We start from the raw sequence: 14100 nt of genomic DNA, 5'->3' as shown, positions 1-14100 counted from the left end.
AATAAATTCTTTTATGATAACAAATATTATAAGTTTCTTTACCTTGTTATAAAGATTCAATATATTATAAAAGTTCTGAAATCAGTTTCTCTTATGCTACTATTGTCCAACAACTATTATACTTGTAATTATTTCATTATTTCATTATGAATGTAATCTATATTTAATAACTAATGTGTGAATCCAATTGAAATGAGACAGCAGTTAAAAGATAAAAGAATGGCTAAGTTTTATTGGTCAGTGGCATGAACATATTGGGCTTGCCATGTTCTTGATAAAACATATTGAGGGAAGGCAGATGACTTTTCTTAGCAGACAATAATGTAATGTAATGAGCAAATGAGACAGCGCAATAGTTCAATTGACCATAGCGCAAATGCGTCTGACTTGTCCTGCGTTGCCAGTGAGGATGTCAATTGTACCCTTCTTCTCCATTGATCTTCCAAACTCCGTAAAGAACCAGCTACTAGAGTTAGAACTTGAAGATTCTAGCGCAGAGTCTATGAATGAGTTTGCCTCAGCATCCGTCACAAGCGCAGCATCTGACGCAAACAGACCCCGTTTCCTTTTCAAGTTGACGTAATAATGGTTGTCAAATGTTCGAAGGCTTCCAGGATCCATCTCTACTAAGCTCCTGCTGTCTCCAGCCTTGCATTTTATTCTCAATTTCTTGGCATACGATTCAGCTAAGGAAGCGTCTCTTGATCCAGAGATTCTACTCGCAAAGGGTCCACAATGGGAGGTGCCGATAGTGTGAGCCCCAGAGAGCACAACCAGGTCTTTCACTGTTAACCCCTTTTCTGCGAATGAGGACTTCAATTGCTCGAAGCTTCAAGTTTGATGCGTCTTTCTTCAGAGATATAACGCCGTCCCTTCTTCCCATGGGAACCTTCCAAACTGGCCCTCCAATCTATACATGCAAACATCATACGATATGTTTAGAAGTAATTTCACTCTATCAAATACTAGGATGATTTGGCCTAGGAGAATGATTGTAGTTTTAAAAAGATAAAAAGTAAGTAATATACCATGTCCACTGCATCTCGAGTAACGAGGGCAAGAATATCAGCGCAAGACACCACTCCGGGACACTGCTTTTCAAGCTCTGCCTTTGCAGCTTCAATCACTTGAAATCCCCTCAAACTCAAATTTGCAATTGCGTCTTTCTCAGCATCATTGTTCGTTGAATTCAGCAGAACAGAACCGTCGCATCCCTACATTGCATTGCATTGAAAATCAAGATGGGATCGCATTGAAATGTAATGATATAACCCAGTGAGGATTAATGGAATCATAACTCACCCTGACAAAACAATCGTGAAAATGCATCCTTAGAATTGGAGCAGCCAAGGAAGGGGCCCGAGATATGTACTTATTCACAGTGCTTCTCACTATCGTCTCCGCCTTTGGGCAGCTCCTTTCGTAGAAATCCAACTTTAGTTCTGATTTTCCAACGACGAAAAGAAGAGAAAGAAAGAATCCAACTACGATAGGCTTCTTAGTCGACATCGTTATAGCTTTCTTCTCAGTATCAATTTGGACCAGATCAGATAACATTAAGCGATATAGAAGTAAACGGTGATTGTGTCTCTGATGTGACGGGAATCACTGAATTTATAAGCAAGGCAAGGCAATCGGTACAAACATGGTAAATGAAGGGATAAATAATGGCAGACTAATTTATTGTTTTTCTCTATACCCCAACGTGCTCCTATGAAGATATAGATTGGAATAATTAGCCGCATGCCTTTCTGCCTTCCTATTTTCTAGTATTTGTCTTGGCTTGTGTTTTACACATTGAAGCTACCTACCTCATCTGCTCAAGAAGCAACCCAAGGAAAAACTTAGTAGCCCAGCACTATATTATATTCTTCTCCTTGCCGGCTAACTACGCTGAGATGGCCTCTTCTAGCAGTCACATACTTAGTTCCTATGGTAGCTACTCTTCTTCTTATCGAAGGGAATAATATCCATGAATTGCGATTGCAGTTTTATTCTGTAGAGATACGACTATTTCTTCGGAATGTATGACTACAATTTTCAAATGCTTCCATTTCACTCCGAAAATAGAATGTCTGAACGCGCATCAACATTTTACCTTACGAAGACGAAATAACTGTTCTTCAAGGCTATGATACATTCCGTGCTAGTTAATACTCGAAGTTGAGAATGACACTGCCTTCTCGAACGACAAAATATCGTAAAAGTTATGGAAGACAACTAAAATAACTAGGTTTTCAACGGAAAATATCAAATTACTTTGGTCGATAATGTTCAACTTTTAAAGTACAATATCACTTCTAAATATGATGATACAATTGAGAAAATCTAAACGTATTTTACGTGCTCTGGGTAGGAGAGAAAGAGGATTTCGTTCATTGTATGGAAAGTGGTGGATGAAGCGGAGAAAATCAGCTGCCTTGTATGAAGGAATATTAGAACCTTTAACTAGGCTCTTCTGTGCAAGCAAGTTTAGAGAACAGTCTCTGATGCTAGGAAAGGTAATTGTATATGAAAAAGTAAATACTTACTGTTACGTTAATTCTTTCAAGGATTTTCTAGAATCTCATTATCTCCTTTATGGTAAAACATTGAACTGGATAATGCATTAAAGGTTAAGGATGTTTCCACGAAGAAAGGCTGTTGAAAGTTTGATGCACGAAGATGGAAGAAATCTTCTACCTTGGGCATGAGCACTTGTTCGAAAAGAATACTTTTAGACAATTCATAGGTGAGTGTATCAGGAAATTTAGTCAGTTTGTTGTGGATTACTCGACGGGTCACCAATTGGACAACATTACCCAAATCAGCTTAGATTTCTTTCCGTTTTACCGGGCCTTGAATTTAATCAGTTTGGATCAGTTGAGATTGGAGGATAAAATGGCTTTGAAAGCTTCTTTTGTTGGGGTCTTCTCCATGTTTTCCATAGTTTCATTATTGTCTCAATCTAGTTTACAAGCTTATGTATACACACACACGTATGTTTGTATTGTTAATTATTGTTAGTTGGACAGCTGTTATTTCTGACCCGGAAATAGCAGCACTATTTATGGGTAGCTTGGACAGCTGTTCGTCCTTATCTATGAATAGCGGTTGTATTTATGGGTGGTTTGGACAGCTGTTTGTCCACTTGCCAAAAATTAGTAAATGGTTATTATTTACTAGTTTTAGTGATTCCTTTTGGACACTTTGCAACCAATTCTATTATTGGCTGTCGAGTTGTCTTAATCTCAGCCGTTGGTTAGATTTAATCTCGGTCGTTGGTTTACCAACAGGAGTAGTATAGAAAGGGGTCATTGGGTCATTTGGATTTGAAGAAGCGTTTTGGAGAACCAGTTTGCAGTGTTAGCAAATAGTCTTGCAGTGTTAGCAAGGGCGCAGTGTTAGCGCAGGGATAGTAGTGAGAAATATCAGCGGGAGAAATTAGGAGGTTGTCAGAGTTCTGCCAGTGTGAGGCACGGAATTTTGTATCTCTTGATTTGCTGAAGTTTAATATAATTTCTCATCTGTAGAACTGGTTTTCCCTTAGGGGTTTTTCCAGGGACAATTTGTCCAAAAATATTGTGTTGATTGTGTTGCGCATTTCTTTCCGTATTTTAAGTGAAGTTGCAGTTGTGTTATTTTTCGATATTAGCTGGGAATTTGTTTTCAGTAGTTTAATAACCATTTATGATAGGAGATTAATAATCAGTGACTGCAATAGTTTGATTTTTCACATGGTATCAGAGCATTGTTAAGGGTAGAAGAGTTTTGCCCTAGGAAAGAAATTTTGATCTCTTTAGATTTATTATTGCTTTAAACCCTTGAGATGGCTTCAGCTGGTTTGAGAGATCAGGATAGATTGGATGGTGCCTCAAATTTTGGTGTCTGGAAGGCCAGAATTTCCTTATTGTTGGAAGAGAATGGTATCAAGGATTATGCTACCAGTGGTGTACCTGTACCAATGGATGCAACACAGCTTGCAGCATATAGGAAGGATGATGCCAAAGCTAGGAGGATTATCCTTGATGGTGTCAAGGATCATATTGTTCCACATATCTCGGAGCTAGATACAGCAAAGAAGATGTGGGACACCATTCTAAATCTGTACCAGAATGCTACCACTAATAGGAAGTTGATTCTCAGAGAGAAGCTAAAGAATACCCGGATGAATAAGGGAGAAGACGTCACAAGTTACCTCACCAGGCTCAGACTTGTCAAGGATGAGTTAGCAGCTGTTGGAGATAGCCCTAGTGATGATGAGCTAGTGAGAATAACCCTAAATGGGTTTACTAAACAATGGAGTGTCTTTGTTCAAGTTGTCAGTGGACGAGATACTTTACCGAGTTGGGATCGACTATGGACTGATTTCACTCAGGAGGAGTTTAGACTAAGTCTTGTCAATGGGGCCAACAAGAGTCAAAAAAATGAGGTGGAACAAGAGAACGTTACCCTAGCGGGTAAAGGGAAAGAAAAGAAGGGATCTAGCAAAGGATCAAATTCACAAAGTGAAAAGAAGAAGGACCTTTCTAAGGTCAAGTGCTTTGGATGTCACGAGTTTGGCCACTATGTCAGTGATTGCCCAGAGAGGAAAAAGGGTAAGAAGCAGGTGGCAGCTTCAGCAAGTGCAGAAGAACTCTCCAGCAGAATGGAAGATGAGTTTGCACTCATAGCTTGTATGGTTAGCTCAACCTCACAGTGTGTTTGGTATATAGATAGTGGGGCATCATTTCATATGACAGGAGTTAGAGAGTACTTCTCCAGTTACAAGGAGGAGGACACCAAAATCCATATTTCTATGAGAAACTTGTCCAAACTCAACCCTGTTGGGAAAGGGACTGTTCAGTTTTAGAGGGAGAATGGAAAGATAATTCCACTTCATGATGTGTTATATGTGCCGGGCTTAGGTATGAATTTGATTTCTGTATCTGTTCTTCAGGATAGGGGGTATAATGTACTCTTTAGAGGGACACATGTGTTGATTAAGCACAAGGATTGGAAATCACCCATAACTATTGGAGTTAGGAGTGGTCACCTTTATAGATTGCAATTTGATACTCCTAAGGCACTTATGAGCAACAATAATCCTAGAGATCTTGGAGAGCTATGGCATAGGAGGTTGGGCCATATTCATCATGGAGCACTTAGATTTCTTCGTGAGACCGTGACAGGTGTTCCAAAGGTGAGCACAGAGCATGCCGATGTATGTAAGGGATGTGTGTTGGGGAAGTTTGCGAAAGCATCTTTTCCAAGGAGTGACACCAGATCTAAGGGTGTTCTTGATCTAGTACATTTAGATGTTTGTGGACCGATGTCAATGAAATCTCTCAGAGGATATGAGTACTATGTTACTTTTATTGATGACTTCTCTAGAAAGACCTGGATATACTTCTTGAAGACTAAAGATAAGGTTTTCAGTCGATTCCAAGAGTTCAAAGCTTTTGTGGAGAACTCGACAGGAAAGAAGATAAAGGTTCTTCGGTCAAACAATGGAGGCGAGTACAAAGGAAATGTCTTCCAAGAGTTCTGCACCAGAGAAGGAATCAAGAGAGAATGGACTGTTCCTTACAATCCACAGCAGAATGGAGTTGCTGAGAGGAAGAACCATTCTATATCGGAGGTAGCAAGAGCTATGCTACATGACTAGGACATGCCCCGTTACTTATGGGCAGAGGCGTGTAATACAACAGTCTACATTTAGAATAGAGTTCCACACAAGGTGCTAGGGAAGATGACACCAGAGGAGGCTTTCACAGGGAAGAAGCCAGATGTTAGTCACTTCAGGATATTCGAGAGTTTGGCATATTGTCATATTCTTGGAGATACACGTACAAAGTTAGATCAGACTGCAGAGAGGGGGTACTTTGTTGGGTACAGTGAGACCTCAAAGGCATACAGGATTTTCATTCCCGGGACTAAAAGAGTTATTGTCAGACGGGATGTCAAGTTCATGGAGGACAAGGCATTCAAGAGATCCAGAGATTTACCAGCAGATGATCAGAGTGAGCAGCCAACAGAAGCTCCAAGACCAAGTCAAGGGCATCAAAGCTCAAGTACAGTTACCAATACGAGTGTAGATTCAGTTAGTGAAGATTCACAGAGTATGGAGCAACAGGTGCAACAGGAAATGCATTTGGAAGACTTAGAGGTTGACATTTCATCCTCTACAGTTGGCAGCAGGAACCATGTGGTTCCAGATACACAAAGGGATACTCAGGAGTTTGTGGGAGCTCCTAGGAAGAGTACTAGACAGCGAAGACAACCAACCAAGTTCAATGACTATGTGGCATTAGTTAGTCAGTTGGTAGATAGTGAGCCTTCTAGCTATCAGGAAGCTGCAGAACATCAGGTATGGCGAGATGCTATGGTTGAGGAATATTCTTCAATAATGCAGAATGATGTGTGGGAGGTAGTACCTAGACCAACAGATAGGGCTGTAGTTGGATCACACTGGATCTATAAGATAAAGCACGGTGCAGATGGTAGCATCGAGAAATACAAGGCTAGGTTTGTGGCAAAGGGGTTCTCTCAGAAGGAGGGAATAGACTATGAGGAGACATTTGCTCCAGTTGCCAGGTATACTTCTATACGAGTTGTAATCTCACTTGCAGCACAGATGGGATGGCAGATCCATCAAATGGATGTCAAGACAGCATTCCTCAATGGTGAGTTGAAGGAGGAGGTATACATAGAACAACCAGAAGGCTTTGTAGCACACAACAAAGAGACTCACATGTGCAGATTGAAGAAAGCATTGTACGGACTCAAGCAGGCTCCTAGAGCGTGGTATGAGCGCATTGATACATACTTGCAGAAAATGGGCTTTGTGAAGAGTGAAGCAGATGCTAACCTCTACTACTTGATGGTTAGGGGTGAGATTCTCATTCTTGTTCTTTATGTGGACGACCTATTTCTTACAGGTTCACTAGGGCTCATAGTGGATTGCAAGAGGAACCTTGCAGAAGAGTTCGAGATGAAGAATTTAGGACTTATGCACTACTTTCTAGGCATGGAATTGTGGCAGACAAATGGGGAGATTTTCCTTGGTCAAGGAAAATATTGCATTGAAATCTTGAAGAAATTCGGGATGGAGGATTGCAAAGCCATGTCTACACCCATGATCACGAATTGGAGGAAGGTAGATACATCTAAGGAGAAAGATGTAGATCCCACTTTATATAGACAGTTGATTGGTTCGCTTATGTATTTGGTCAACACTAGACCAGATATAGCATTTGCAGTAAACTCTCTTAGTCAGTTCATGGTTGAACCAAAGAGAATGCATTGGATAGTGGCTAAGCATGTGCTACGTTACTTGTGTGGTACAATCGAGTATGGGATCAGATATGTTCGAGGTGAAGGGATCAGGTTGATAGGCTATACTAACGCAGATTGGGCAGGAAGTACAATAGACAAAAGGAGCACTTCAGGGTGTTGTTTCAGCTTGGGATCAGGAGTTGTATCTTGGTTCAGCAGGAAGCAGAAGTCTGTGGCTCTAAGTTCAGCAAAAGTAGAATACATAGCAACTAGCATGGCGACATGTGAAGCTATATGGCTTCAAAAGTTGTTAGTAGCCTTGTTTGGTCAGAAGGTTGAGACTACTATGATACATATTGACAATCAGAGTTGCATCAAGTTGTCTGAAAATCCAGTGTTTCATGATAGGTCTAAACATATAGATATCATATATCACTTCATCATAGATTGTGTACAAAGGGGAGTTGTTCGACTACAATACATACCTACAGATGAGCAGGTAGCAGACATTCTAATGAAGGCTTTGGGAAAGGCCAAATTTATCTTCTTCAGAGATAAGATGGGTGTCATGCAGAACAGCTTCCTCGCTAAGAGGGAGTGTTAATTATTGTTAGTTGGACAGCTGTTATTTCTGACCCGGAAATAGCAGCACTATTTATGGGTAGCTTGGACAGCTGTTCGTCCTTATCTATGAATAGCGGTTGTATTTATGGGTGGTTTGGACAGCTGTTTGTCCACTTGCCAAAAATTAGTAAATGGTTATTATTTACTAATTTTAGTGATTCCTTTTGGACACTTTGCAACCAATTCTATTATTGGCTGTCGAGTTGTCTTAATCTCAGCCGTTGGTTAGATTTAATCTCGATCGTTGGTTTACCAACAGGAGTAGTATAGAAAGGGGTCATTGGGTCATTTGGATTTGAAGAAGCATTTTGGAGAAGCAATTTGCAGTGTTAGCAAACAGTCTTGCAGTGTTAGCAAGGGCGCAGTGTTAGCGCAGGGATAGCAGTGAGAAATATCAGCGGGAGAAATTAGGAGGTTGTCGGAGTTCTGCCAGTGTGAGGCACGAAATTTTGTATCTCTTGATTTGCTGAAGTTTAATATAATCTCTCATCTATAGAACTGGTTTTCCCTTAGGGGTTTTTCCAGGGACAATTTGTTCAAAAATATTGTGTTGATTGTGTTGCGCATTTCTTTCTGTATTTTAAGTGAAGTTGCAGTTGTGTTATTTTTCGATATTAGCTGGGAATTTGTTTTCAGTAGTTTAATAATCATTTATGATAGGAGATTAATAATCAGTGACTGCAATAGTTTGATTTTTCACATGTATATATATATATATATATATATATATATATATATATATATATATATATATATATATATATATATATATATATATATATATATATATATATATATATATATATATATATATATATATATAAGCATATATATGTATATGTATATATATATATATACATACATATATTTTTGAATGTATGTATACATTTGTACATCTCTGTAGACACACACACACATGCGCGCGTGCGTATACATCTACACACAAACACATACTTATATATTTGTTATATTATGCTTCAAAATAAACTCTTAAGTACCAATAATTTTGTATCAATATATAAGAGTTTATTTTGAAGCATAATCTAAGAAATATATGAATAGGTAAAAGCACAGATCTATGTCACTGTTTAGGATACCAAAATCTGTTTTCGTCAAATCTCATTTCTCTATTAAAACTCAACTTTTTTCAAAAACTAAAAATACCTTTTTATAGATTTCAAATTCAATATCATCATTATATAAAATTTTGAGTGTTTTGATTAGTTATAATATGTTATAATTTCAAAATATTATAAGTCGATATTTCAATATTTTAGAAGATGCTCCCTCAAAAAAGAGAAAAAAATAGTAAATCATATCAAACAAATTAAAAAATCATATTTATCTCTAGAGAAGAGAATCCTCTTCACGAATATGTAATTTTTTTCAAGAACGTATAGATTTGATAGGGAAGTTTTGACGAGGGGAAATAACTATTGGATTCGGATAAGGTTGAACTTGAGTACATATAACAAATAAAATATACATAAAAAAAATTCATAATTATTTTTCCCCTAGCTATGGATGTCATCTATAAGATATTTTCAAATCAGAATATAAAACAATGATTTGCATATACTTGTTTGATGGAAACTACACCCTATATTTTTTACAATTAAAAAAGTGACTTTGAAAATAAAATAAAATGGATAAATTCTTACTAAAAAAAATTATAAAAATTATAGACATTAAATTCATCCAATTCTACACATTTTATCAGTTTACATCATCTTCATATTCTAAACACAAATACCATTTTTTTCCTATTAATATTGAACTGTTGCATTCTGATATCTCGTTTCATTATAAAAAGTGACATAGGTTTGTGCTTTTACCCAAATATATATTTGTGTGTGTGTCTAAGTATGTACACATATATGTATAGATATATTACACACACACACACACACACACACACACACACACACACACACACGTCTATAGATACATATATGTAAATATATATACCTTTATGTGTGCATATACATACATACATGTATATGTATGTTTAAATGTATATGTATATATTTGTGTGTACATATGTGTGTGTGTGTAGGTGTGTACGTATATATGTATACAAATATATGTATACATGTATGTATGTATGGAAGTATATGTTGAAGTTGATAAAAGTTCAATCCTAGAGCTCCCAAGAATTACATGCATACAAACACCTGTCATAGATAGATAGAAGAAAAATCTATGGAGGCCAAAATTCAAAGCTTTATAGATGAGACATTATTGATGAGAAACAAGAAAAGTTATTATTATCAAAAGTGAATGAATGTGTGTTACAAAGAGATATCATCCTTATCAAAGACATCAAAACCCTAAAAGGTAAAATCTAGGTTGCATGATAATAACTAATAAAAGAATTCATTATTGTATGCATAAAGTTTAGCTTAAGTAAGATATAATTAATTAGAAAATATCTAATTACTCTCACACCCCCCATTTTTTAAACTTAGTGAGTGATTAAAAACCTAAAAGTTACTATTGAAAGCAAATTTGGGTCTCAATAACAAAGCCCGACAGGGTACTCAAACACAACCAAATCTTTGAAAAGAGGACAAATAGGGAAAATCATATAGAAAAAATCCTACTCCAAAAGAGATAAAAAGAATACTAAAGGATTAGTGAAGGATTGAAGAAGCATCCAAACTAGAGAATGTCCTAGAAGATAAGAACAAACAATGATCATGAATAACACCACTGAAGTATGTAGAAGTTGCTAAGATCTCTTGAAATTAATTATTGATCTAAAGAATCTCAACTAAAATAGAACTTGAATAGGAAAAAAATGATAATCTGCATGAGTGGTCTCAAAAGGCACTACTCGAATCAATAGGAAAATAAGTAAAATAAATGAACTAAAAGATACATATGGCATAAAATACTAAAGCCTAAAGATTTTCTCAATTGAACATAAAAGGCCACAACCAAAGTAGGAATGAAAAATGTGTCGATATGAAAAAATATCCATCTCACCATAATGCATTGGTACTCAATCATTGTATCTTGCTAGTACAAGGAATAGATACTAAATCCATAGCTTCCTCCATCGAGCTAAGTAAGCATAAGAAAAAGTATAAGAACAACCCCTAATGCAGACAAAGGTGAGGTGAGAGACAACAGGAAAAGTGGGCCAAAAGAACTACATGTCTAAGAACCATGATCAAGATGCATAAAAGAATGCATATGTGTGTACTGAGGTGATCAATCTTGAGACATATCATAAGGCTAATGGCATGGAAGGGACACTCATTGAAAAAGTAAAAACATCAACCCCCCATGGAAATTTAATTAAAGTCACACATGTACATTAAGGCTCAAGATATGATAAATCTTAAAAGTACAATAATCTACATGAGTTTTCTTAGATGACACTACTCAAATAAAAAGGCAAAATAGGGCAAAAATAGTAAAACACAAATAGAGAATAAATATGACACTTTATCTTAGTGTGTTTCAAAAAATGAATACAAATGATGTTTGCAAAGACCAAAAGAGACATAAGGTAGCTACAATAAATAGTATAGCCCACGATGAATCATTTAACACAACAAAATTGATCCCCAGATCTAAAAATAACCAAGATATCCTCTAGAATGCAAAAATGCAAAAAATTGAATAGATTGTGCCTCAAGTAGAATCTTGTAAACAACTAGTATCACTGGAAAGAGCTCTAAAAGACCTTTCCAATGATATATTGAATTCTTAAATCAAAGATTAGATACTAAAGATGTCTCCCAAAGTGAAAAATAAAACTCCTAACTATGATAGAGAAAAAAGCCATGAAAACTCAAATGTACTTGTACCACTATGATGGGATCAGAACCAACTTTATTGCAGTATCTTGTTTGTAGAAAATGGATTCTATATGCCCAAGATATAATAAAAAATGTGAAGATAGGTCCAAATAAAGGTAGGAGGTAAAATAGGTTGATGATGTAGTGTTGACATGACATTGACAACAACAAATGATAAGCCCAAATTTGATGCTCACGTGGCCATCAAGGAAAAAAATGCTAGAAGAATTCCCTTGTTGACAAAAAAGTAGTTCACCAAAAATAGTTGCTGGAAGTCATTGAAAAGTACAAGAGGCAGATTTGGTAAAATAAATTGGTAGAAATTGAAGTACATGGAAAAAAAAATATTTTTAACAAAAAATTCAAGAATGTCAATGATTGGGCAATTTTCTCAAAAGAAATTATGAGTACATTAAATGAATGCACCATGTCAGCACATGTGTAGCCGTGGGGGCACATTTTAAAAAAAACATATGTCAAGAGCATGGGGAACAAGTCTAAAGGCTACCTAAAGTCAAGAACTAATTTTGACCATGTGGAGAATTATAAAGAAGGGAGCCTACAACACAATGGTTGATTGCGAGCCTCTTGTTCAAGAGATCTTGGGTTTGCCTCTCCACAAACTTAATAAATAGAAATAATTAATCACTTCAAATAATAATAATGAATCTTGGCTTGGGCCTTTTATCGATCTAAAAAAAAAAAACAAAATCTTGAACTCCCAAACAAAGAGGCATAATATGAAGGGCCCAAGCACTAGTAAAAATCCAAAAACTATCAATGAATAAAAACAAACTAGTTGCACTCCACATAAGAGAAAAATTCCCATGGAATTTTTTTTTGATCAATGCAAAGGTGTCACCATAAATGTCATTAAATTGATATTGGAGAACAATTAAAAGTATAGGCAAGGCTTGCGATTAGTGCCAACAATATGCACCGTTGCCACCAATATTAAAGGTTGGTTCCTAATCAAAAAATTCTTGCCTAAATCACTTCAAATATCCTTCATGCAAAATAGCAAGTATAAGCTCATGGCCCAAAAGAGGAAGGGGTGGTCCCAAAAACAAAAAAAATATTGCTGCAAAAAAAAAGTGTTCTCCAAGTTAATCGAGTCATTTGGGCTAGTTGTAGGCACCACATGGTGTAAGAGCTAAGAGTAGGTGCAGGGCTTAAGGTGTAGGCGTCTCCAATAAAAATTGTAGAGGTCCAATCATGCTCCATAGAAAAGAGTGCAAAAGAAATATATGTATGGATGAAGCCCAAGGCGATGGTATGAGGTGGGGCCTTCATCCCACACCTCCCAATAAATGCACCTTCCAAAATTCACAAAAAAAACTTTACCTCAAAATTATTAAATTTTCCTCAATTAAAAAATGTTGACTTGGATACAATGATCCACATATCCTATTAGGGTCAATGTACTTGTTGATAGCACCTAGACATAGGGGATTGATGTGACCCACGAACCAAATAATGCAACCCACTTCAATAAAATGCGGTGCATATAAAATAGGTACTATTTTTTTAATGTTGCATCATTAATTTCTTTTTAAAATAGTTTTCCATTTTTTGTGAGAAATGAATATCGATCTCTCGATATTGGGCTAAAATACTTTTACCTCAAATTTCAGTAGCGTCCAAACTAGACATATTTTATATGGAAATGGTGGTTTTTAGATGCTCTATACATGAAAATGATGTTCATTTGGGCTAAAAGTAACAATAAACAAAGGTCATTACATATTCATTATAAAACACTTTTGAGAATAGAAATCCTCTGAAAGAGAAAGCACAGATCTAAAAACCAAGCCAAAACTCTCACAAATAGCTTAGGGGTATGAAGATCTGGAGCTTTGATACCATGTTGAAGTTGATGAAAGTTTAAACCCACAACTCCCAAGAATCACTTGCATGGAAACACCTATAATAGAAAGAGAGAAGCAAAAGCTATGGAGGTTGGAATTCATAAATCCATAAAGAATACATTCTTGGTGAGAAAAAATAGAAATTACTATTATTAAAAGTGAACAAATGTTTGCTATAAATAGAGATCATCCTCATAAAAGAGACCAAAACCCTAAAATGTAAAACTTAGGTTGCATTGTAACAATTAATTAAAAAAATTATTTGTTATATGCCTAAAGTTTAGCTTAGGTAAAATAGTGTTAATTAGAAAATATCTAAGTACTCTAACTACACACACACATGTATATATATACAAACATATATAGATATAGACATATACACAAACATAAATATATATACACATATATACATATACATATATCTATATATACATATATATACATATACATTTATACATACATATACATATATACATATATACATACATACATACATACATATATACATATTTTTATATATATACATATATATGCTTTTTATCTTCGAAATACACTCTTAACTA

General features: G+C 36.0%; 1 pseudogene; it reads right to left on the bottom strand.

Moving 5' to 3' along the window:
* Positions 1–357: 357 nt before the first annotated feature.
* Positions 358–1509, bottom strand: LOC149533923 (peroxidase 3-like; annotated as a pseudogene).
* Positions 1510–14100: the final 12591 nt, after the last annotated feature.

Source organism: Cupressus sempervirens, chromosome 10 (genome assembly GCF_028749045.1).
Source record: "Cupressus sempervirens isolate cs-2001-9-10 chromosome 10, ASM2874904v1, whole genome shotgun sequence".
NCBI lineage: Eukaryota > Viridiplantae > Streptophyta > Pinopsida > Cupressales > Cupressaceae > Cupressus > Cupressus sempervirens.
Note: the sequence above shows the minus strand (reverse complement) of the source record. Positions and strands in the feature narration are given on the sequence as shown.